Consider the following 25,376-nt stretch of genomic DNA (forward strand, 5'->3'; position numbering starts at 1 on the left):
GTGAGGCTCGTTTGCAGACATCTGCAACTTTATTGTATAATAAATTTAAGTGGAACAAATATGCTAGCTCATTCTCTTATGTCACACAGCTGTAAGCACAACCAACTCCCCATTGCACCAACTGTCTGCGTCTTTCACCGTCACCACTGCAATGCTGTTTGCTGCTCTCTTTTTAGAATTTGTTTTTCTTTCATTGTCATTTTCCATTGGCAGCTGATGTGGTAAAATAGCCTCAGTGAATCATGCTTTGAAACAATCCTTCCTGAAAGTGCGCTGCGGTGGTTTGAATCATATTTGTCTAATAGATTACAGTTTGTTCATGTAAATGGGGAATCTTCTTCACAGACTGAAGTTAATTATGGAGTTCCACAAGGTTCTGTGCTAGGACCAATTTTGTTCACTTTGTACATGCTTCCCTTGGGCAGTATTATTAGACGGTATTGCTTAAATTTCATTGTTACGCAGATGATACCCAGCTTTATCTATCCATGAAGCCAGAGGATACACACCAATTAGCTAAACTGCAGGATTGTCTTACAGACATAAAGACATGGATGACCTCTAATTTCCTGCTTTTAAAACTCAGATAAAAATGAAGTTATTGTACTTGGCCCCACAATCTTAGAAGCATGGTGTCTAACCAGATCGTTACTCTGGATGGCATTTCTCTGATCTCTAGTAATACTGTGAGAAATCTTGGAGTCATTTTTGATCAGGATATGTCATCAAAGCGCATATTAAACAATATGTAGGACTGCCTTTTTGCATTTACGCAATATCTCTAAAATCAGAAAGGTCTTGTCTCAGAGTGATGCTGAAAAACTAATTCATGCATTTATTTCCTCTAGGCTGGACTATTGTAATTCATTATTATCAGGTTGTCCTAAAAGTTCCCTAAAAAGCCTTCAGTTGGTTCAGAATGCTGCAGCTAGAGTACTGACGGGGACTAGCAGGAGAGAGCATATCTCACCCGTGTTGGCCTCTCTTCATTGGCTTCCTGTTAATTCTAGAATAGAATTTAAAATTCTTCTTCTTACTTATAAGGTTTTGAATAATCAGGTCCCATCTTATCTTAGGGACCTCGTAGTACCATATTACCCCATTAGAGCGCTTCGCTCTCAGACTGCGGGCTTACTTGTGGTTCCTAGGGTTTGTAAGAGTAGAATGGGAGGCAGAGCCTTCAGCTTTCAGGCTCCTCTCCTGTGGAACCAGCTCCCAATTCAGATCAGGGAGACAGATACCCTCTCTACTTTTAAGATTAGGCTTAAAACTTTCCTTTTCGCTAAGGCTTATAGTTAGGGCTGGATCGGGTGACCCTGGACCATCCCTTGGTTATGTTGCTTTAGACGTAGACTGTGGGGGGTTCCCATGATGCACTGTTTCTTTCTCTTTTTGCTCCGTATGCATCACTCTGCATTTAATCATTAGTGATCGATCTCTGCCCCCCTTCTCGGCATGTCTTTTTCCTGGTTTCTTTCCCTCAGCCCCAACCAGTCTCAGCAGAAGACTGCCCCTCCCTGAGCCTGGTTCTGCTGGAGGTTTCTTCCTGTTTAAAGGGAGTTTTTCCTTCCCACTGTGGCCAAGTGCTTGCTCATAGGGGGTCGTTTTTGACCCATTGGGGTTTTTCATAATTATTGTATGGCCTTGCCTTACAATGTGGAGCGCCTGGGGCAACTGTTTGTTGTGATTTGGCGCTATATAAGAAAAAAGTTGATTGAAAGTTGATTGATTGAAAGTAAACATATGCCAGCAGATTTTGGTAATTAGGCTTCATGGAAAAAACAACAACAAAACTTTAGTTTATCATCCCCGTCTGCATGCCGAAATCAGCCTGCATTAATTTTTTTTTTGTTTATTTTGGCGAATTTCATTGATGGTGGTACAGCTGGTGCAAGAATCAGCACATCCACTAGGTGGAAAGTATGTTTTGGCCAAAGAAGGCCGAAATTTACTGAGCTGGGCTTGGAACTTGCCACTTGTTGTCACTGACAACTCCAGACACGAGGACGATTGCCGATAAGACCAAGAAGCTGACGCCATGGTATGGGCTGAGCGTCCCCCTGAGGTGACCATGAGCGATATTTACAGCCAGTATGCATGTGGTATGCTGGACAATGGAGGTAGCTTGGACGCTAAGTACAAAGGTTGCAAGGTGAGTTTTTCCTCGTCGGCTTCCACGTCCTTGAGAATGAAATGAACTGAGTGCCATAAATTTATGTTAATTCATATTACAAGGGGAAGTTTCATTTCCCAACTTCAAAATTTTACTGAGTTGTTGTTTCTCTGTTTCTAAGAAAATTAATAATAATTTTTTTTTTAAAAATCTGCCCTCCCTCATCACTTTTTTTTTTTTTTGATGTCAAGGATGATAAACTTTTTTTTAAATGGGGCCTTAGGCAAATTTTCACAATAAAGCAGCTTCCGGATGAGTTACAATTACATTGTGTGCCTGGACAAGAATGTAAAAAACCAATATATGGCTAAATTAAAGGATGTTGGATGCAAGTCTTGACTGTACAGCCAGCAGATGTTTTGAACATCTCGTATAACTTTTAGACAAAAATAGATCATGACACAACAAACACCAACATTTCTATTAGTTGCATTTATGTTGTGATATCAGTGGTCTCTTTATACACTGAATCGTGAAATACGTGAAGCTTACCCAATTTAAAGGCCATTGCCACTTATTGCATTTTCATGCAATGGATAAAACAAACAAACAAAAAAATCCATAAGGTTTTAAGGTCCTGGGGCCTCAATGATAACCTTGGTGCATGCACAAAGACAAACTTGACAGTGAAATACTCACACATGTGCAAAATAATTTTTTGTACCCGTGGCCCCCCCGGATCTGTGACTCCTCGAAGCTATGAGCCGCGATCACATAATTTACCTGGCACTAAAATGGTCCTAGCCAGAACCCTAAATATCAGCATGCTTCAGGGCGCTCTTAACTTATACAAAACTTTCTCATAACTTATTAGACGTATGCCAATGTATGCCAGTGTTTTTAATATGGTCAGCATACAGTGGCTAAATCGTCAAGGTGTGTTAGTTCTTTCTTTTTGTTTTGTTCATATGTTGTTGTTGCCTTTTGTAAGTATACTTTTAGTATGAGCCAATGTAGTGTTTTATAAATGAGGTCAATGCTGCTTTCTGAGTTACTCAATGGTTGCAAGACATGAATGCTAACCAGCAACCTAAAGTGACAAATTAGATGTCTTTGGCATTAGGTCTCTTTGGAGGATCCTTGGTACTATTCAAATGAGTTTGTGCTTGTGCCAAAGTAATCAGTTACTCAGGGAGACTAAGATGAAGAGTATCCCTTGCATTATGAGCAAACATCAGCTGTGACATTTTGCCCATTTTTCTGTGCAGAATCCAGCACAAAGGTGCCTCAATGTTGAGCCCAGCAACTGGAGAAGGCTAAGGGGATGGCCACGTTTCACTCGCTGTGGAAGATACGAGGTCTGTCCAAAAGTATCGTACCTTTTAATTTTTTTCAAAAACTATATGTATTTGAATCACGTGTGATTACATCAGCCAAGCTTGAACCTTCGTGCGCATGCATGAGTTTTTTCACGCCTGTCGGTTGCGTCATTCGCCTGTGAGCAGGCTTTGTGTGAGCACTGGTCCACCCCTCTCGTCGGATTTTTATTGCGAATAAATGTCTGAACGATTTGGAGCTTTGCTGCATCAAATTTTTCCAGAAACTGTGAGAGACCTCCAGGTGGACACCATTCGGAAAATTTAGATGGCTTTCAGGGCCGATTTTATGGGGATTACACAGATTAAGGAGTAAGGCGCAGCAAAAAAACACCTCCGTCTTGGAAGTCTCACAGGACATATTGGGGCATGTCCAGCTGTTACACAATTTCTCGGATACTCACTCGACTGAAAGCCATCGAAAGCCGTCTGAATCTTCTGAATGGTTTCCAACACGGAGGTGTTTTTTTTTTTTGCCGCGTGTCCTGAGCTGCTTCGTGCTGACGTGCAAAATCCTCCGCACATCTTTCATTACAAAATCTCCTGTAACAGTGGAATGTGCCGCAAAAGTGCTATGTCCAGCTCTGTTGCCATTTCTGTGTTAGTCACATGATGTCCCGGATCAACACAGCGTTCAGTTTAGAAATGATCTGGTCGATCCAGCCTGTCGAATGGCTGCTCAGTGTGCCGCGCGCCCTCCGCCACTGTGGGCCGTCTTTAAAAAGGTTTTAACAGTCCATAATCCGCGTGACGCCGACAGAATCTTCACCGATATCCAACTGAATCTATCGAATGGTTTCCAACTGCCTGTCTCTAACAGTTTCTGAAAAAAATTTCAGGAGCAAAGCGGCAGTCTGTCAGCAAGTTCTCAGACAAAAGAAATCAGACGGGAGGGGTGGACCAGTGCTCACTCAGAGCCTGCCCACAGGCGAATGACGCAACCGACAGGCATGGAAAAACTCACGCATGCGCACGAAGGTTCAAGCTTGGCTGATGCAATCACAAGTGATTCAAATCCATATAGTTTTTGAAAAAAATAAAAAGGTCAGTTACTTTTTGGACAGACCTCGTACATGGTTGTCATTATAGACAGGTAATTTCAAAAGGTGAGGATGGACCACTTGTCTGCCTACATGTTTGCCCTCCATAACGCAAGAGCATTGCATACTGTGGAGGATGTGGTGATATGTGACACCGAATTTGGTGTGTAGTGTAAGAAACAGCACATCTCAGATCTTAGGCAAAATGAAAGTCCAGAATTCTAGAGTGTACAAGAGAAAATGTGTCTCTCTGTAATAAAACTGTGCCATAAAATGAACCAACTTCGCCAAAGCTCTTCATCAACAGCAATTTGCAGAGAAGTAGAATAAAAAGAAACAAATTGTTACAGACTATAGTACCCATGGAGCTCAATGTCCATTTTTTTAATGTTGTGTTTTTTGTAATGTTTGAGTGAGAGAAACCATTGAAAAGTGAGCTGTAACTGTAGTTTTAGAAAAAGTCATTGTTCTAACATCCTAAATTGATGGGTCAATATTTACTCATACACACAAAATTCAAGACACACACTTTGTCAGCAAGAGTTTTAACCAGTTGTGTAGATATGTTAAAATGATGCGAATCCCAGACAGAGGACTCCCCCCTCCCCTTCCAGCTGTCCCTCCTGCCCAGACAGTGGCCCTGTGCCTGGTGCCATAGCCCTGAAGGTGTGCCAGCTGATGCTTGGGTGCAGCAGTCAGCCTGACCCCAACCAACCCTTTTTCCCCTTTTAACCAACATTAAAGCCATTATTTCAGATAGAGGGCCTTATTATGCTGCGCAGCTACAGCTGGGCTCGCACGCAAAGACAGCAATGCAAAGCGGCGAGAGACAGAGAGGGCGAGAAAGAGAAGCGACGTCTTGTCACCCACTCGTCTGTTTCCAAATATAGCCCCTTTCCTTGTCACACTCACCCCCTTGTTTTTATTATGCTGGTATTTTCTTCACGAAAGATACAGACACGAGTATCACTTGCTTGGCAGTTTTAACTGTTGATGTTTTGATGTTGGGAAGCTGATCGGGATGATTACGCAGAACGGATGCGCCTGATCGGCCGGTTGATACTGTTTAGAAACGCACGATTGGTTGGCTGAATAACAGTGCCGAGTCTGTCCGAGTCAAAGACAGTCTCGGGGCTAATGTTATTTTCTCATGAATTACAACAAGCAGAATGTTAAAAATCTGAAGGAAACAACACCATTCCAGCAGTAAGAAATACTGCTGGAATGAGAGCCGGGCAAGGATGCTTTGTGTTGTTATCTCAGGGAGAAATTTCAGTTCTTGCCAGCTCTGTATGATGACCCTACATTCTTTCCTCAAGACCAACACGGGCTCTGCCAGACTCAGTAGACAAAACAAGACCTGAACCAATGAGGAAGGATGAAACTATCCCGCTCACTCGTCCACTGCTATTTACTGTTGGATGTTTAAGATTCTTTTTGCTACTACAGTCTGAAAGCTTGTACTGGATTGTGAGGGTGTTTTTTTTCTCCCAGGGGCTGTCTTTATCACTCTTTTGTCTCACACACATCATTTCCTGCTTCACTCTGTCCATGGAGTATTGCTTATATGATTCACCTTTAACTTGTTCTGAACAATTCGATTCAATTTATTCATTTTCGTATAGCGCCAAATCACAACAGAGTCGCCTCAAGGCGCTTCACACAAAGCAATTCAAAAACAAAATAAATGAATAAAAGATTAAAAAAAAAAGCACAGTAAAAGAGTAAAAAGTAAAAAGCATAGTAACATAATATGCCAATATGCTAACCATATAAAAGGGAAAATAAGTCCATCTTATGTCTGGACTTGAAAGTCTCCACAGAATCTGACTGTTTTATTGATGCAGCGAGATCAATCCACAGAACAGGGGCACAATAAGAGAAATAAGAGAAAGCTCTATGACCTGCACACTTTTTATTCACCCTAGGGACACAAAGAAGTCCTGCACCCTGAGAATGCAGAGCCTGGGCCGGTACGTAGGGTTTCATTAGATCAGCTAAGTAAGGAGGTGCCAGTCCATGAACAGTTTTATAGGCTACTAGCAACCCTCACATTCCCTCTGTGCTGTTATAGAATAGAATAGAATAGAATAGGATAGAATGCTTTTTATTGTCATTAAACACAAGGTACAACGAAATTAAAAGACAACTCCCGTAGTGCAAAGGTGTAAAAGTAAATATAAAAAATATAAATATAAAAAGACAAATAAGAATATATACATGTATTTACAAGGGAGCCAGTAGGTGTATATAAATAGAAGTCTGTACTATTCATTGCATTCACCTTTATAAAAATAAATGCAATGAATTGTGCAGACTGTAGGCTAATGTGCATTCAATACCCGTATTGCACTTGGGTAGAACATGTTGGTGAGTCTGGATGTGCGGGCCTTGATGGACCGGTACCTCTTTCCTGAGGGCAGCAGTGAGAACAGGCTGTGCCCGGGGTGTGAACCATCGAAGCTGATGCTTCTGGCCCTGCGCAGAAATCTGGTGTTATAGATGTCTGACAGAGAGGACAGCTGTGCTCCTATGATGCTCTGTGCTGACTTCCTGACTCTCTCCAGAGCCTTCTTGTCAGCCTGAGAGCAGCTCCTGTACCACATCAAGATGTTGTTGGTGAGGACGCTCTCTGCAGAACACCTATAGAAGGACAGCAGCAGTTCCTGGGACAGGTTGACCTTCCTCAGTGACCTTAAAAAGTATAGACACTGCTGTGCCCTTTTTACAAGGGCATTGGTGTTGGTGCCCCATGTCAGGTCCTGAGAAATGTATGTTCCCAGGAACTTGAAGTCACTGACCCTCTCTACAGTGTCTTCCTGAATGAGGGGGGGGGGTCCCTCCCTCCCTCTTCGCCTAAAATCTAGCACCAACTCCTTTGTCTTTGAGGAGTTAAGTGCCAGGTTATTTAGGGAGCACCAAGTAGTAAGGTTCAGGACCTCCTCTCTGTAGGCCATCTCATTGTTGTTGTGAATCAGCCCAACCACAGTAGTGTCATCCGTAAACTTGACAAAGATGTTGCTGCTGTGGGTTGGTGCACAGTCATGGGTGTACAAAGTGTACAGCATGGGGCTGAGCACACAGCCCTGAGGGGCCCCAGTGCTTACTGTCAGCACTGAGGAGTGGTGGGACCCCATCCTGACTGACTGCAGACGGTTGGTGAGAAAGTCTCTGATCCATCTGCAGATGTGCTCGCCAATGCCCAGACTGCGCAGTTTGAACATCAGTCTGCTTGGAACAAGTGTGTTAAAAGCAGAACTGAAGTCCACAAACAACATCCTCGCATAATTGCCAGGCTGTTCAAGATATGACACACTGTGTGGAGAGCTGTGTTGATGGCATCACCTGTTGGCTCTGTATGTGAACTGGTTATGATCAAGGATGGGAGGCAGTAAGGATTTTATGTGCCTCAGCACCAGCCTCTCAAAGCACTTCATCACAGTTGACGTGAGAGCCACAGGTCTGTAATCATTCAGACTGCTGACCGACTGTCTCTTGGGGATGGGCACGATAGTGGCAGATTTTAGGCAGCTTGGGACTGTGCAGGCGGCCAGCGAGAGGTTAAAAATGGCAGTAAAAACCTCTGACAGCTGGTCCGCACAGCCCCTCAATACCTTCCCCTGGACACCATCGGGACCAGCAGCCTTCGACGGGTTCACACCCCAGAGCACCCTCCTGACCTCTTCCGTGCTCACAGTGAGGGCAAGATTGTCCGCGGGTGGCAGGATGGGGACACTCTCTTCCTCACTAACTTCAAACCTAGCAAAGAATCGATTTAGCTCCTCCGCTAGGCTTTTGCTGGTGTTGGTGGCATTTGAAGAGGAAGTGTTCAAGTTGACAAGGTCACGAATGCCCTGCCAGACACGTCGGGGGTTCCCCTCCGTGAAGTGCCCCTCGATCTTCTTTGCATATGCTGCCTTTGCCCGTTTTATGCCTCTTTTCAGGTTCGATCTAGCTGAGCTGTACAATTCCATGTTCCCAGACCTGAAAGCAGAGTCCCAGTCTCTCAGCAGCTGTTTGACCTCACTGTTCATCCACTGTTTCTTATTTGGATAATGTCTAACCCTCTTCTCCACCGTGACATTATCCATGCATGTTTTAATATAAAACAGGACAGTGGATGTGTAGTCCGTGAGGTCCTCCTGTGCGAAGATGTCCCAGTTGGTAGTTTGGAAGCAGTCCCGGAGCTGTGGAATGGTATCTTCAAGTCAGATCCGAACAGATCTCACCTCAGGCAGAGTTCTTATCTGATCAGAGTTCTCATCTGATCATCCCCACACACCAGTAAAAGTGTTGAACTTGCAGAGATATTCACTTATCTCAACAGTGATGTTCATGTCTCTGGGTCCTCAGCCTTTGAGATTAAGAGACATGGGATGAGCTTATGGGATAATGGAGGTCATTGGACAGAAGGTGGTAGGTGTGGATGGACTGAATGGTTGACATTCAACACCTAAGGTGGTTCAATAATGTGGTGGATGTGGACGTGCATGGGACCAATGCATGCTCCCAGACTTGACTTGACCTGCAGACAGGAAAAAGTTTTGAATCACTGTAATTCTGTCATTTTACAGGCAGATCCATTAAACAAAATACAGTATTACAATTTTAGCTATCCACTACAGCATACTTGAGATGAAAGAAAATAATAAATATGATTGAAAAAAGTGAAGACTTTCAACTTGGATTGTTATTGTATTTACAAGAAGGGGACCTCCCGTGGCCTGCATGGGTAATGAAAAAATAATTTTGTGATTCAGTGATACTATAATATGTGGTTGTGTATTTAATCACTTCAGTTCAAAATTGAACCATTTTGTATATGTTCTCCCAAAAACATTTTTTAAAAATGAATTCTAGTGAACATAATAATCAGAAATTAAAATGTCACTTTTAATACTTGCTAAATGGATGCCATCACTGAGTGCAGGAAGTCTCAAACCCATAACCATCAGCAGTCACTGGGCTGCTTTCCTAGTGAGGTGCTGCCAGACCTTCACTGCAGATGTCTTCAATTTTTGTTTGTTATTGAGGTATATTGGCTTCACTTTTGCCTCCAGCAAATGAAAACCATGTTCCATTCGATTCAGATCAGTTGGTAGACTTGGACTTTGCAGAACATTCCACAACCAAACTCTACTTGCTTTGGCAGTATAGGTCACTGACCATCTGCACTGTGATGTAGTTTTAAGGAATCGAGTTGATTGTGCATGGGTAATGTCGTGCTAAACTTTTTCGAATTAATTCATGTTGCTGCTTTCATCAGCTGCGACATCATCAGTAAAGACTAATGAACCGGTTCCACTGGCAGCTACATCACAGCACCGCCTCCATCATGCTCCACAGAGGAGGTGGTATGCTTTGAATCGAGGTCACTTCCTTCCCTTCTCCATGCTCTCCAATCATTTCCAATCATTCTGGTTTCAGCTGATCTTTGTCTCAGATATGCACGGGCTATTGTTATAACTACTTTGGAAGCTCACCAGTGTGTTTCAGTATTGTGGTAAACACTCTGTATTTACTCTGGTGGAGACTTCTCTTGATTACTGACACTGACACAGATATAGCTACTGCCTGAGGGATGTTCTTTATCTTGCCAATTGTGCTTTTTCTTTGTCACTGAAAGAGCTTTTTTGTCATCCGCTTCACTTTTTAATTGCAGTCTTCTGGGCCTTTTTGATGCTCCTGGGCTCATAGTGCTTCCTTTTAGGAATATATCTGTGTAGGCTCTCAGTTGTCCAGGTGGTTTCCATAGTAGAGAAGCTTGAATCTTCGACTGGACTGGGTTGCTTGACACGAGGACGTTTCGCTTCAAATCGCAGAAGCTTCCTCAGCTAAAATTCTTGCTCTGGTAGTCTGACTTCTGTCTTGACTCTTATAGAGAAGAAAATACAGAAGCCAACAAAAGCTGGAGTTTTTTAAACCTAACCAGACCCCTCCTACCGAGAGGCCAACTGCTATAGGCTAGTGACTAAATAATAGCTCTAATTAGCACCTATTATGCTCTAGTTAGCACCCTCCTAATGACAGGGCAGCTGTCCCTCCTAATGATGGGACGGAAGCCTCTCCTAATGGCTCCCTTGACGACTCTCCTGATGACGTGAATGATTCATTACCATGAACAAAAGACTGAAACTGCTTTGACCTGAGTACCCCATTGTAAACAGGGGACAAAGCGTGTCTCAGACCCCCTCCCCAGTTAAGGCTGGGTTTCAACTGTTTCACAAAGAATGCTTCCTTGACACCTCTCTCAAACCATTTCTTCTCTCTGGCTAAGATTTTAACTTCCTTGTCCTCAAACGTGTGGTTAGTGTCTTTCAGGTGGAGATGAACTGCAGACTGAGGTCCATTTGCGCCCTCTCTGCGGTGCTGGTATAGCCTTTTGTGTAAAGGTTGCTTAGTCTCACCTATGTAGTGTTCATTTCAGTTTTCCTGACATCTGATAGAATACACTACATTGCTCTGTTTGTAACTTATATATACCAGGAATATACCACATATTTAATTTGGATACACCTGATGCTCTGGCAGGTTTGCTTTAGTGTTTTAGTCTAATGATACATGCTTGACTGGCAGCAGCTGCTCTTTGGAGTTTATTTTAACCAACAGCCACAAGCACAATGTGCAAAAGTTGTACTTCATGGATAAACTGTAAAGTGGGTATAACACACACTTGGCCAGGAAATAAGTGAGCCATCAATGGGTTGATTGCTTCTGTTCCTTTAAAAATGTGGGAATCATCTATTAAAGTGCTGTAAATCTACCCCTTTCACCCAATGTGGATATAAATAGCCTCAAAACTGGAACCACTCCCATGTTCCGCTCCTGAACACTCTTCTATTGATCTTCAATGAGACGCGCGCAACTTTATTCTTTGTAATTTTGTTAAAAAATACCTTCATGTGCAGCTATAAACTGCGCATATTGCCAGATCAAAGGCTGTGGATGAACAATTCACTGTGAGTGTGATTGAAATGGGAAGTAATGAACAATAATTTAAAGAGTTCTATCCTTATTCCAGCATATAGGCAAAGATAATAATAATATTAAGTGGCTTATTAACATGTGTAGTCAGTCACATGTTGTGTTTTGTGTTGGACGAGCTATTTTGAGACATTTGTTAGGTCTACTTATGCATAGTTTTGGAAATGTAGACGTTGTTGCTATGAGTTTTATTACTTATATTACTTATATACACACACACATATATATATATATATATATATACGAGGGCTGTCAATAAAGTATAGGTCCTTTTTATTTTTTTCAAAAACTATATGGATTTCATTCATATGTTTTTACGTCAGACATGCTTGAACCCTCGTGCGCATGCGTGAGTTTTTCCACGCCTGTCGGTGACATCATTCGCCTGTGAGCACTCCTTGTGGGAGGAGTCATCCAGCCCCTCGTCGGAATTCCTTTGTCTGAGAAGTTGCTGAGAGACTGGCGCTTTGTTTGATCAAAATTTTTTCTAAACCTGTGAGGCACATCGAAGTGGACACTTCGACGCACATCGAAGTGGACACTTCGACGCACATCGAAGTGTCCACTTCGACGCACATCGGGACGCAGCCGGCGCGGTGCGGCGGCACAGGAAAAACACCTCTGTGTTGATAACCATTTGTAAAATCCAGGTGGCTTTTGGTGGCTTTCAGTTGAGTGAGTATCTGAGAAATTGTTTAACAGCAGGGCATGTTCCAACTTGTCCTTAAGGCTTCCAACAGAGGTGTTTTTCCTGTGGCAGAGCGTCACGGCAGCTGCGAGCCGATGCTGCAATCCGTCCGCACGTCTTTCATTAAAAAAACTCCTTTAACAGTGGAATATCCGGATAAAATGCTGAAACCGACGCCTTCTGAAACTTCTCTGTTCTCTCACGACGTCCTGGATCAATAGAGCCTGAAATGTGGAGGTTTTCAGCTTGAAACAGGCTGACGACGGCGCCTGGGAGTGCTGCGTGACATCCCACTCTGTGGGAAGTCCTTAAAGTGACAGTATCACCTCAAAATCTCTCATCAGCCATTAAAATTTTCACCGAAAACTAGCTAAATTTTTCGAACCGTGTCAACTTCGATGTGCCTCACAGGTTTAGAAAAAATTTTGATCAAACAAAGCGCCAGTCTCTCAGCAACGTCTCAGACAAAGGAATTCCGACGAGGGGCTGGACGACTCCTCCCACAAGGAGTGCTCACAGGCGAATGACGTCACCGACAGGCGTGGAAAAACTCATGCATGCGCACGAGGGTTCAAGCATGTCTGACGTAAAAACATATGAATGAAATCCATATAGTTTTTGAAAAAAATAAAAAGGACCTATACTTTATTGACAGACCTCGTATGTTCTCCACTCAGATTGCAATAGCCAATCACAGATTAGCCTTTCCATCCATCATTTACCTGTATTTTGGCATGCTTGGTGCCAGAAAGTTATGTTGGATCCAAAGGGATCCAAAAAGGCTAGGACCAAAAGTTATATTGGATCAGTTCCCACTGACCAATAGCGTTACAGCTTACTGCCAACAGCTAGCCAATCAGAGTGCGGCATACAATTATTCATGAGATGACATTACTAATGGCATCTAAGGACATGCTGGACTCCAAAAAATGATGCCCACCTCTTCCACCATTTGGAAGATTCAGACGGCTTTCGGTGGCTTTTCAGTCGTGTGACTATCCGAGAAATTGTGGAAGAGCTGGGCATGTCACAGCATGTCCTGTGAGGCTTAAACACGGAGGTGCTTTTGCTCCACCATCAGAAGCTTCAGGAATTAATTTCGCCGCCACTCCTTTTCATGGCCAAATCTTCTTTCACAGTGGAATGTGCCGAAAAAGTGCTGATGTCCACCTCTTCAGCAATTTCTCGGATAGTCACACGACGGTCCCGTATCACCACAGCGTTCACTTTGGAAATGATCCGGTCGCTCTCCACCGTTGTGCAGACGTCTTTAAACCGGTTGTACCGCTCCTTAATCTGTGTGATGCCCATAGGATTGTCACCGAAAGCCGTCTGAATAATCCGAATGGTTTCCACCTGGCTGTTGCCCAGTTTCTGCCAAAATTTGTTGCAGTTGCGCTGCTCCAGTTGTTCCATCTTTTTCCTTGGAATGAAAAAATGGCAAGCACATGACACACACCTCACACAAAGGCTGCTTACAAGCAAATGACACAATCGACAGGCGTGAAAAATTCACGCATGCGCACGAAGGTGCAAGGTTGGCTCATGCAGGCACACGTGATTCAAATCCATCAGGTTTTTGAAAAAAAAAAAAGGTTGGATACTTTTCTAACAGACCTCGTATATATATATATATATATATATATATATATATATATATATATACACTCACCAAAAATATAAACGCAACACTTTTGGTTTTGCTCCCATTTTGTATGAGATGAACTCAAAGATCTAAAACTTTTTCCACATACACAATATCACCATTTCCCTCAAATATTGTTCACAAACCAGTCTAAATCTGTGATAGTGAGCACTTCTCCTTTGCTGAGACAATCCATCCCACCTCACAGGTGTGCCATATCAAGATGCTGAGTAGACACCATGATTAGTGCACAGGTGTGCCTTAGACTGCCCACAATAAAAGGCCACTCTGAAAGATGCAGTTTTATCACACAGCACAATGCCACAGATGTCACAAGATTTGAAGGAGTGTGCAATTGGCATGCTGACAGCAGGAATGTCAACCAGAGCTGTTGGTTGTGTATTGAATGTTCATTTCTCTACCATAAGCCGTCTCCAAAGGCGTTTCAGAAAATTTGGCAGTACATCCAACCAGCCTCACAACCGCAGACCACGTGTAACCACACCAGCCCAGGACCTCCACATCCAGCATGTTCACCTCCAAGATCATCTGAGACCAGCCACTCGGACAGCTGTTGAAACAATCGGTTTGCATAACCAAAGAATTTCTGCACAAACTGTCAGAAACCGTCTCAGGGAAGCTCATCGGCATGCTCATCGTCCTCATCGGGGTCTCGACCTGACTCCAGTTCGTCGTCGTAACCGACTTGAGTGAGTAAATGCTCACATTCGCTGGCATTTGGCACGTTGGAGAGGTGTTCTCTTCACGGATGAATCCCGGTTCACACTGTCCAGGGCAGATGGCAGACAGCGTGTGTGGCGTCGTGTGGGTGAGCGGTTTTCTGATGTCAATGTTGTGGATCGAGTGGCCCATGGTGGCGGTGTGGTTATGGTATGGGCAGGCGTCTGTTATGGATGAAGAACACAGGTGCATTTTATTGATGGCATTTTGAATGCACAGAGATACTGTGACAAGATCCTGAGGCCCATTGTTGTGCCATACATCCAAGAACATCACCTCATGTTGCAGCAGGATAATGCACGGCCCCATGTTGCAAGGATTTGTACACAATTCTTGGAAGCTGAAAATGTCCCAGTTCTTGCATGGCCGGCATACTCACCGGACATGTCACCCATTGAGCATGTTTGGGATGCTCTGGACCGGCGTATACGACAGCGTGTACCAGTTCCTGCCAATATCCAGCAACTTCGCACAGCTATTGAAGAGGAGTGGACCAACATTCCACAGGCCACAATTGACAACCTGATCAACTCTATGCGAAGGAGATGTGTTGCACTGCATGAGGCAAATGGTGGTCACACCAGATACTGACTGGTATCCTCCCCAATAAAACAAAACTGCACCTTTCAGAGTGGCCTTTTATTGTGGGCAGTCTAAGGCACACCTGTGCACTAATCATGGTGTCTAATCAGCATGTTGGTATGGCACACCTGTGAGTTGGGATGGATTATCTCAGCAAAGGAGAAGTGACAGATCACACTTGTGTGACTATCAGATTTAGACTGTTTTGTGAACAATATTTGAGGGAAATGGTGATATTGTGTATGTGGAAAAAGTTTTAGATCTTTGAGTTCATCTCATACAAAATGGGAGCAAAACCAAAAGTGTTGCGTTTATATTTTTGTTGAGTGTATACACACACACACACACACACACACACACACACACACACACACACACACACACACACACACACACACACACACACACACACACACACACACACACACACACACACACACACACACGTCTAAGTCAGCGCACACAGACGAATGCTCAGTATAAACGCAGAAACACACTCCCTGTTGTCCACCTGTCACTCTACTCCCAAGAGATGTGGGGCTCCCCCCTCTGCCCGTCATAAGCTGCGGTGTCAGCTGTTAGCTCGAGGCGACAGACGCACATATGTATACCCACACGCAGCCGCACTCCAGCTATAAATCCAACAGGCAGTATTTTTAGCTTGTAGTAAAGAGACAACTGTACTTTCATCAAACACCATCCACACTTTTTTCCAAATGTCTTGATCTTACAATCAATCCTCCTTCACTGTCTGTCTTCCTCCAAAGAAGCAGGTATAGAATAAGACATCAATCTGCAGTTAGATGATTTGGACCAGTACAAAGAAGATAGTTCCGTTCAGGAAATTTCTGCAACTATTTAAATATTTTCAAGTGGCTTCACTGCTGAATTAAGTCTTTCTGTTTTGAAGCACTACATTATTGTGGAACACGTTCCTTCCACTGCAGAGTGTGCAGGAAATACACACTGTGTGTGTGTCACTGGTGCAAAAAATACACGAAAAAGAAAACAACAAACAATTTGTAGGCAATTGTAATGATTGTCGTAACGCAAAAATGAAAACTCCATGTACTGTATAGTCTTGTTGGCTAATTGGAAATTTTAGTGTTTTGGCAAAAGTGTTTGAATGCCACTCCTCTTCACCGACTGTGGTGTGTAACAGAGGAAATAGCTGTGCCACACATGACGCCACTTGAGGTCACGTTATTTCATCACCTGGGGCAAAACAACAGGACCAGCAGTGTGAATCAGGTGATTCCAGTGTGATCAAGCCTAATTTGTTCCGGGGACATGTTGAAATTGTAGCTTCCACTCACACTTATTTTTGGCTGATTATTTACTTCAGGACACCAAAGGGCTGAAAATCCAACATACTGTCATCCAAAGGTCTCCATTTATCACTACGGTCATTTGGTTTGATGAGAACAACGTGGCAGAGTGACTTATTTCTTCTTTCATTACCACCATGGTTGGGAATAACTTGTGTAACATACATGAAACATGCACCACAAGATAGCCTTCACATTTCCAACACGCCATCTTTAGGTGTTTTTCCAGTGACACAGTTTTGGTCTTTCTCTATGTGTCAAACTGCAAATTGTGGTTTTCCGTTGGCCAAGGGCCCAGTTCTAGTTCTAGTTTCATTTTCTAGGTTGTTTGGCACATAGTACTGTACTTATAACTCAAATGGATTCTAGGGTTATGGGTATTTCGATCTGCTGATTTCTGATTGAATACACATGAGAATGACTGTTCCACCCACTCAAAATGAGATGAGAGATGAGATGAGATGAGATATACTTTATTGATCTGAAATGAGGTGGGAAAGCTTGAAAGTCTGTCAAAGTGCAGTCTGACCACAGTTTGACATCATTCTGATCGTGTTCAAGGGAATCTTGAAATGGTCCACGCACTCCAAATCCTGCCGCCACATCCAGATTGTGCTCCGGATGAACTGGACTGAACCCTGGTGTATCCTGTTTGGGGTGTGCAAAGTAGATATAGTAATGTGCAAAGTTTGTTGGCACACAATCATTATGTGCACCAGACAAGAACATTGTGGAATCCCACCAAAAACACGGTGTGTCACTGCAAGTCAAAGAGTCTCAGAGCCATGGAGCTGCATGCGTGGCTGAATGGACTGTTACAACCATAATAGGCTTTATATTACAGATACATTGACATCACCACTTATGGATTAGATAATGTAACTGTAATAATATGTTCGACATAGCTGTAACACCCCGGTCAAATTCGCTGCACTGTGAGCTAATGCGTCACAGAGCCCTGCCATGAACTGTCATGTCAGCTGAATGATCGGCCACGCTGTGCGTGAGGACATAACAGCTGATCACAATGCTGTGAATGCATGAGGCTGGATCAAATGATCGGCCAGCTGCATGTGAGCATGCTCATAACGGCTGAACGAACCACTGTGCATACGTGAGGCTGGATCAAATGATCACTCAGCTGCGTGTGTGTGCTCATAACGGCTGATTGTACCACTGCGCGTACGTGAGGCTGGATCAAATGATCGCTCAGTTGTGTGTGTGCTCATCACGGCTGATTGCATGGCTATGCATGCATGAGCCCATCTTTTGGGGATGCTCCTTTTATACCCAATCATGACACTCACAATTAGTGTCCTCAGTTCCCAAACACATTGAGTGTTGTTAGAAGGAAAGGTGATGTAACACAGTGGTAAACATACCACTGTCCCAGCTTTTTTGAAACGTGTTGCAAGCATCCATTTCAAAATGAGCAAATATTTGAACACAAACAATGAAGTTTATCAGTTTGAACAGTAAATATCTTGTCTTTGTGGTGTATTCAATTGAATATAGGTTGAAGAGGATTTGCAAATCATTGTATTCTGTTTTTATTTACATTTTACACAGCGTCCCAACTTCATTGTAATTGGGGTTGTAATATAGGGTTCCCTGATCATGGTTTTACTACCCATAGCTGTTAAAAGTGCTAACGCTGATAGCATACAACAATAAACAGCAACAGAATTTCACTCAACACGGATATTGTAACAGGGACGTCTTCGATGATTCATTAGAACATTTCATTACACAACAAGCCATATTGTTCCAGGTGTTTTGTTGGTTTTGTTTCATTGTTCAATCCTTCATTGAAATCTTTGCAGACGTTGTCAACGAATTTCGTTTTAAGTTCTGTTTGAGTTTGCTTTATTTGCAGGCTGTTCAGTGATTTGAAAAGTGCAGGATCTTTCATCCACCTTTTCTCTACGGTTTTTGACTTTTTGATCTTTTATCCTTCATCCAGCTATCACCATTGCTCTGTAACTGGGGCATTATCTGGAGGACATTGACCCTTTTAGTGTAAGTATAAGCAAGCCACTGATGTTTTCTCACTTCCAGGCATGAGTAAGCAGGAATCCACAGACTCAGATTTCCTCATATCACATCCTGAATAAGGAATTAATATGACTGAACACTCAGAGCTGTATGTGGAGGTTCCCATTTCTAGAAACACACACACCCATGCACAAGACGGCACATGGCCTTATTGGGTGCACCGACAGTTGTAAAGATGTATTGTGAAAACAGAAAGCTGTATGCTTTCCTGCAAAGATAGAGGCTGTGAGCTCTCATCCTGATTAATCACTCCTGCCAACACGCTCCTGAACTATCAACTAAATACCTGGAAAGATGCTGCATTGGGGGTGGTGTTTGCGGATGTGCAAACAGAAAACAGTAATGTTTCACTGTTTTTCACTCACTCACTCACTCATCGTCAACTGCTTACTCCAATTAAGGTTCATGGGAATCTATTCCAGCAGTCATAGGGCATGAGGTGGGGTACACCCTGGACAGGACGCCAGTCTGTCACATGGCCACATATATTGTAGACAAACAAACACATTCACACCTGAACGCACACCTACAGCCAATTAGTTTCCAATACACCTAACCTGCGTGTCTCTGGATGTGGGAGGAAGCTGGAGCACCTGGAGGGAACCACACAAACATGAGGAGAACATGCAAACTCCACACAGAAAGGCTACAGGTGGAAATCAATCCAATGACCTTCTTGCTGTGAGGCAACAGTGCTAACCACTAAGCCACTGTGCTGCCCAGGCAGTTTCTATGGGAATGAAAGTATGACTGAAAATACAATGAAACCAGCTGAGTAAATTCTGTGAAGTGGGCTGGGAAATAGGGAACATACAGTAATTAAGCATTGAGAGTGGACATATCTAACAGTGCCTGTTTTTGAAGGAATGACTTGCCATTAACTGAGAAGAGCTTATCCATGTGCGCTTTAATCCATCATGAGACAGTTATTGCAACAATATTTTGATTGTCTCTATTTTTCCGACAGTTCATTCTTTTTGTGACCCGAGATAAAAACAACACAGTAAGCTGTGTGGAAGAACCTCTTGATTCCATCACTGAACGTATTATTTCAATAACCAAAAACTGCAGATATTTTTAAGATTGTTGTTAATTCACTTGCTGTTTGTATCAAAACAACACTTTTAGCCAATGGGATAGGACCATGAGATCAGTGACATGTAGTGAAATGTATGTGATACTGTGGAGGCCTGTATACTGTACAGTACTGTGAACAAGCACCAGTGGCCTTAATGGCCACAAAGACCCTGTGATTAACAACAAGGCTTCATAGGTTGCACACAATTAAAAGGTCTACTTTACAAGTGTCTGCATGAACAAGCCCAGGCATGTCCCACTGTACGAACATTTATTTAAACTAGTATATACAACCCCAATTCCACTGACGTTGGGATGTTGTGTAAAATGTAAATAAAAACAGAATACAATGATTTGTAAATCCTCTTCAACTTATATTAAATTGAATACACCACAAAGACAAGATATTTAATGTTCAAACTGATAAACCTTGTTGTTTTTGTGCAAATATTAGCTTATTTTTAAATGGATGCCTGTAACACATTTCAAAAAAGCCGGGACAGTGGTATGTTTGCCACTGTGTTAAATCACCTTTCCTTCTAACAACACTCAATAAGCGTTTGGGAACTGAGGACACTAACTGTTGACGCTTTGTAGGTGGAATTCTTTCCCATTCTTACTTGATGTTCGACTTCAGTTGTTCAACAGTCTGGGGTCTCCGTTGTTGTATTTTGAGCTTCATAATGCGCCACACATTTTCAATGGGCGAAAGGTCTGGACTGCAGGCAGGCCAGTCTAGTACCCGCACTCTTTTACTACAAAGCCACGCTGTTGTAACACGTGCAGAATGTGGCTTGGCATTGTCTTGCTGAAATAAACAGGGACATCCCTGAAACGACGTTGCTTGGATGGCAGCATGTGTTGCTCCAAAACCGGGATGTACCTTTCAGCACTGATGGTGCCATCACAGATGCTGGCTTTTGAACTTTGCACTGGTCACAATCTGGATGGTCTTTTTCCTCTTTTGTCCAGAGGTGTTAATTTAACACTGTCAGTCTTCACACAGCTGATTTTACTGTTTAGCTGAGCAAAGGAAAACAGTCCAGAGGAGGGCAGAAGAAACACAACAAGGACCTCCTGAAGCACAACCTCAAAAGCTGCTCCATCGACTGAAAGACCTGGGAAGAACACGTGAGGGACCGAGCCAGCTGGTGAGCAGTGATCTACTCGGGAGTGCAAGTCTTCAGAAAATGTAGATGAACAACACACAGAGGAGAAGAGAAGAAAGAGGAAAAAGAGGAATGACAGAGAGCAAGATGCTGACCGGCAGAAGCTTCCTGTAGCACCCATGTGCAGCATCTGTTAGGAAAAGCACATGTCAAGACTGGGCCTGCTCAGTCATCTCCGTGCCCACCATCCCATTTGGGAATCAACCAAGAGACCATCTTCCTCGCCACAGAGGGACTGCCACAAAGATAAGTAGTAATTGAAAGGTATGCAGATGATAAACCACCTCGATAGTGCACAAACAGATGACTCTACGTCATGCAATATTGCAGGTAGAGCCTGTTGACCAAAGGATAATTCAAAGGAGATAGTAGACAAATTAAAATAGTTGTAGCATCCAGGGGGTCATAGCATTTTACAAATACATATCAGGGACTGTTTTAAAATGTCTGCTGTTGCAAAGTACAAATTTTTGCAGCAGCGTGTGTGTCATCTGTAAACATCTGGGTCAATGGACAAGTAATATGGCGGTGGCATAGGACACCAAAATTATGTCCCTTATACTCACTTGCTTACTTGTAGTATGTACTCCAGTAACAGTTGAGTAATATGCACTAACATCAGTTTGTACATACTAAGTATTCGGATCCAGAGATCCAATCTTGAAAGGGAAAGGGAAAGGGGTGTAGCAAGCAGCTGCAGTACCTTTCCATTTAAATTGACGGGCACCGAAACAGACTGTTTCTTGGAGCCCATAAATGTTTTTTTTGAATGCATAATTTTTGTGAGTATTTTTGGCTTCAAACAATACAAACTAAGGTATAGTACCTTGCAAACATTTATGTAATACAACCCCTTTAAAGGATCTCAAATATTGCAAGAAATAAAACATGGACATGTTGCAACAGCAGTGACAGAATGAGCAGTACTCTCAATTTGTCATTTATTGTAGTTTTTGGGAAAGTATTAGTAGAAACAGATGTTTGACAGAGGGGCGGACAAGATATTTTTACTCGGTCATTACACAGAATACAAACACAGGAGGAATATTACTGCACTTATCTACTTATCTCAAGGTTCAAATCCTTCAGTTTAACAAGCAGAAATAAAGTATAAACATTTCCAATATTTTGACAATGAGGCCACAGATGCAAACAGGAGCAGAATACGATGCTAATACAAAAGTGCCTGTGGACCGGCAGCTTCCGTTACCTAATCGGTTAACCCACAATGACGGGGAAGGATGTCCAGAAATATTCATAGGCCACAAAACAAACCAACATTGGCCAAACAAAACAGAGCTAAAAACAGTCCCTTTTCTAAAATTCGGAAAATATAATAGAAACTATTCAAACAAAGTCTGTAAACAGCTGAGGTGCTACTGGGAGCCCGAGTGCAAATAAACACCTCAGGAAGGAAGACAGAGTGAAGGCTTTTCCTGACCAAATCCTTGTCCAAACACAAAAACAGGCATGGGTGTGTTTGCCATGCTGACCTCTTGACCTGGTGTTTGTGGTGGCACATTCTGAGATTTGTTACGGGGTTAGGACGCCTCATCAGTGGAGAGCGCTGATAGAGCGGGAGACTGATCACGACCCTGACGCTAATAAACACATCCGCATTTTCTCCTCTCCTATCATCTCCACTGACCTCTACCTCAAATAATCCGTGGTACTGAATAAACAGCAAAGCACTCGAAGTCAAATTAGTAATCACAGTCGTTACACAATGCTCGGAGAAAGCCTGCTGACCACAGCACTCTCCCTCGCACGGAATAACAATGAACAATCTCAAGAAGTAAAGCCTGTGATAAAGGGAAAAGTGTTTACTTTGGATCACTCCTGGGGGTATTTCACGTATCCAAAGCATGGAGATAACGCTGACAAGGCAAATCACTGTTTGAGCCATTTGTCTTGTTGTTCATTTGTCAAGGTCAAAGTCATTTTTAATGTTTCAATCCATTCAGGGAATGGAAAAAACAAACCAAATACTAAATCAAATCAGGGAATCTTTATGTTTCATAGTCATGTGGGTTCTTACACAGAACTGATGGCGGTATGAAAGACAGATGGTTTGAAAAACAATGTATCATTACATTATGTTCCATGAAACAGTTATATGAAAACAAAGAGGGCATGGCTGTATGTAGTTTCAGAAAATTTGTTTGCCGTTAATAATACAGATTTGTGTTTTTAGAACCTTTTTTAAATTCTTAAATTTTTAAGTTGTCTTAACTTGAAAAGTCAAATTCACATATCTTTTGTCATGATTCAATCATTGCAATGTATCATGTCTGCATGACATAGTCATAAAAGCTTCACATCTTCTGTTTTGAAACTTTTAACTGGTAGTGTAGCGGTCATTAAGGGCCCCTTCACACATAGTATGAATGAATTGCGTATGAAGCAGAAATTGTATGCAATACGTGTAAAATCGGAGCTGCCTCCAACGCCTCGTACACCTGTTACTACAGCTAATTGCGCACACCAGCAGGTGAAAGACAGAGCTTGCCCTGTGAGAGCACATTCCATCCCTGTCATTGCAGGTGTCAGCCAAATTCCAGGTGACACACATGAACATCTAACACTGCTCGCTTGGCACTTAGAAAATGTGTGGCCATTCGCACTGTTAACACGAAAACAGTCAACAGACAATCACGTTAGAGCTGGATGTAAAATTTGTCTCAGTGTCCCACAAGTGTGGCTTTGCAAAACAGCAACACACTTGTGCGCATGTGTTGCACACTTGCATAAAATGCTTATATGTATGTACAGATCTGATCACATGGGGGCCGGACAGCCAGGTCTGAGTGCACACAGCATGGGGAGGGGCCTGTCAGCTGATCGCAGCACAGTGACAGCTAGACGATGACTCAGGACAGTTATATAAATAATTATGACAATACCTACATATGCAATTACATAACAAATAATGAAAATGAATGACCACATAACACCGAGTGACACATTGGTCTGTGTGCTGAACACACAAGGGGGCGTGTCTGCTCACAGCAGCTGCTGTTGTGATCTGTACTCCTGGACATCCCAGCTGGAGAACACATACCGTGTTTTGAAGGACATGAACTTACAACATTCCTCCATGAGGCGCGTGTCTCTGCCTGCTGTCCTCATGTGGAAATACATAAAAAATCTTTCACCTTTGTGCCGGGGTGCAGCGACTGCACACAGTGCACCTCATCCACGTCCTTGTTGATTTCAGGCATTTTTCCCCACCATTTACAGGCCAGCGATGGTAGTGCAGTGGTAAAGTTTCTGGCTGGCAATCAGGGCTTTTGTAAATTGCAGGTTTGAATCCCGTGGATGGCATGTATTTTTCTTTTTTTCACAGCAGCTGCGCAATGTGATTACATGTGCTCCAGCTGCTCACAATGTGTTCCCGCTGTGATGGTTTTGTGCACGCTCGTGCACGACACGTTGCGTGCATAAAACCGCAGCAGTGGGTTCGTTCATGTCTGCCCATCGGCTCGATGTTTTTGTGGTTCACTCATATAAGCTGTTCTGCCATGTTTTGCCCTGATTTGTATTTATTCGTATATGTGTGAAGGGACCCTAACCTCTGTCTTGCTGCCATATCCTGCCATATTTGAGAAAAGGAAAAATATGAGTCCTGAATTCAGAATCATGAAGACAGTCTGCTGTTGTGTACAACCTCCCTCCAGCAACTCCTGCCAGATTCATTAGATTCACCAGGATTCACTATCAGCATACAGCCATCCATCCATAAAACATCACCTTGGCTTACATCAAGACTTGTCAGGGCATTCCAGTTTTGCGATATTCATATTCATTGATATTCATATTGACCCCACTCACTGGCATACAAATATTCTTACCCAGTGTGCTGCTATACAATGCGGCTGGAACCTCAATTTCCCTGAGGAAGTCTTCCTAAGGGATTAATAAATTTCTACCTAGCTTAATCTAATCTAATCTTTTTGTCAAACTCACTGAACAGTTATCACACCAAGGTGAGCAACGCCCAGCTGCAAAAGTGCTTTCCGTTTATTCATTGTGTACTTTTGGATTAGGAACAATCCAAATAGCAGACTGCAAATATTGTAACCAAAGAACATGACGAAAGAGGACACCACCAAAGCTGGAAAGTTGGAACATCCAATGTTGGCTTTATGAAACCTTCAGGACATCACTGACACTAGGAAAATTGCAGTCACAATTAACAAATTTAAGGAGTTAAACATGGACATCACTACCCTTCAAGAAACAGCTGACAGATTCTGGTATACTGAAGGAGAAGGACTATATATATATTACTCTGATGAACCCAGACACAAGGAGTTAACTTTCCAGTAAGGGACAGGCTGCTGAGTACTGTGGAACAGTATACAGTGGGTGAAGATGGCTCCGGACTTTCTGCCTCAACATCACGGAAGTCACCCTTGCAAGTGTGTATTTCCCAACACTACGCTACCATACATACATAAAGGTTGAGCTCTATGAGACTATTACATCAAGAACATCTGCAATAAGAAGTAACTCCTTCTCCAGAGAGATTCCAGTGGCAGAATGAGTGCATGGCCTTCCTGTCTTGGACAGTTTGGT

At 42.9% G+C, this 25,376-nt stretch overlaps 1 long non-coding RNA gene across 1 annotated transcript; it reads left to right on the forward strand.

Moving 5' to 3' along the window:
* The first annotated feature begins 2,014 nt into the window (after positions 1-2,014).
* On the forward strand, positions 2,015-25,054 carry LOC117515472. The gene is made up of 5 exons (XR_004562160.1): positions 2,015-2,166; positions 8,350-8,356; positions 15,473-15,478; positions 20,278-20,283; positions 25,042-25,054. It is a non-coding gene; the product is annotated as an uncharacterized LOC117515472 (long non-coding RNA).
* The last annotated feature ends 322 nt before the right edge of the window (positions 25,055-25,376 follow it).

This window comes from Thalassophryne amazonica, chromosome 8 (genome assembly GCF_902500255.1).
Source record: "Thalassophryne amazonica chromosome 8, fThaAma1.1, whole genome shotgun sequence".
NCBI lineage: Eukaryota > Metazoa > Chordata > Actinopteri > Batrachoidiformes > Batrachoididae > Thalassophryne > Thalassophryne amazonica.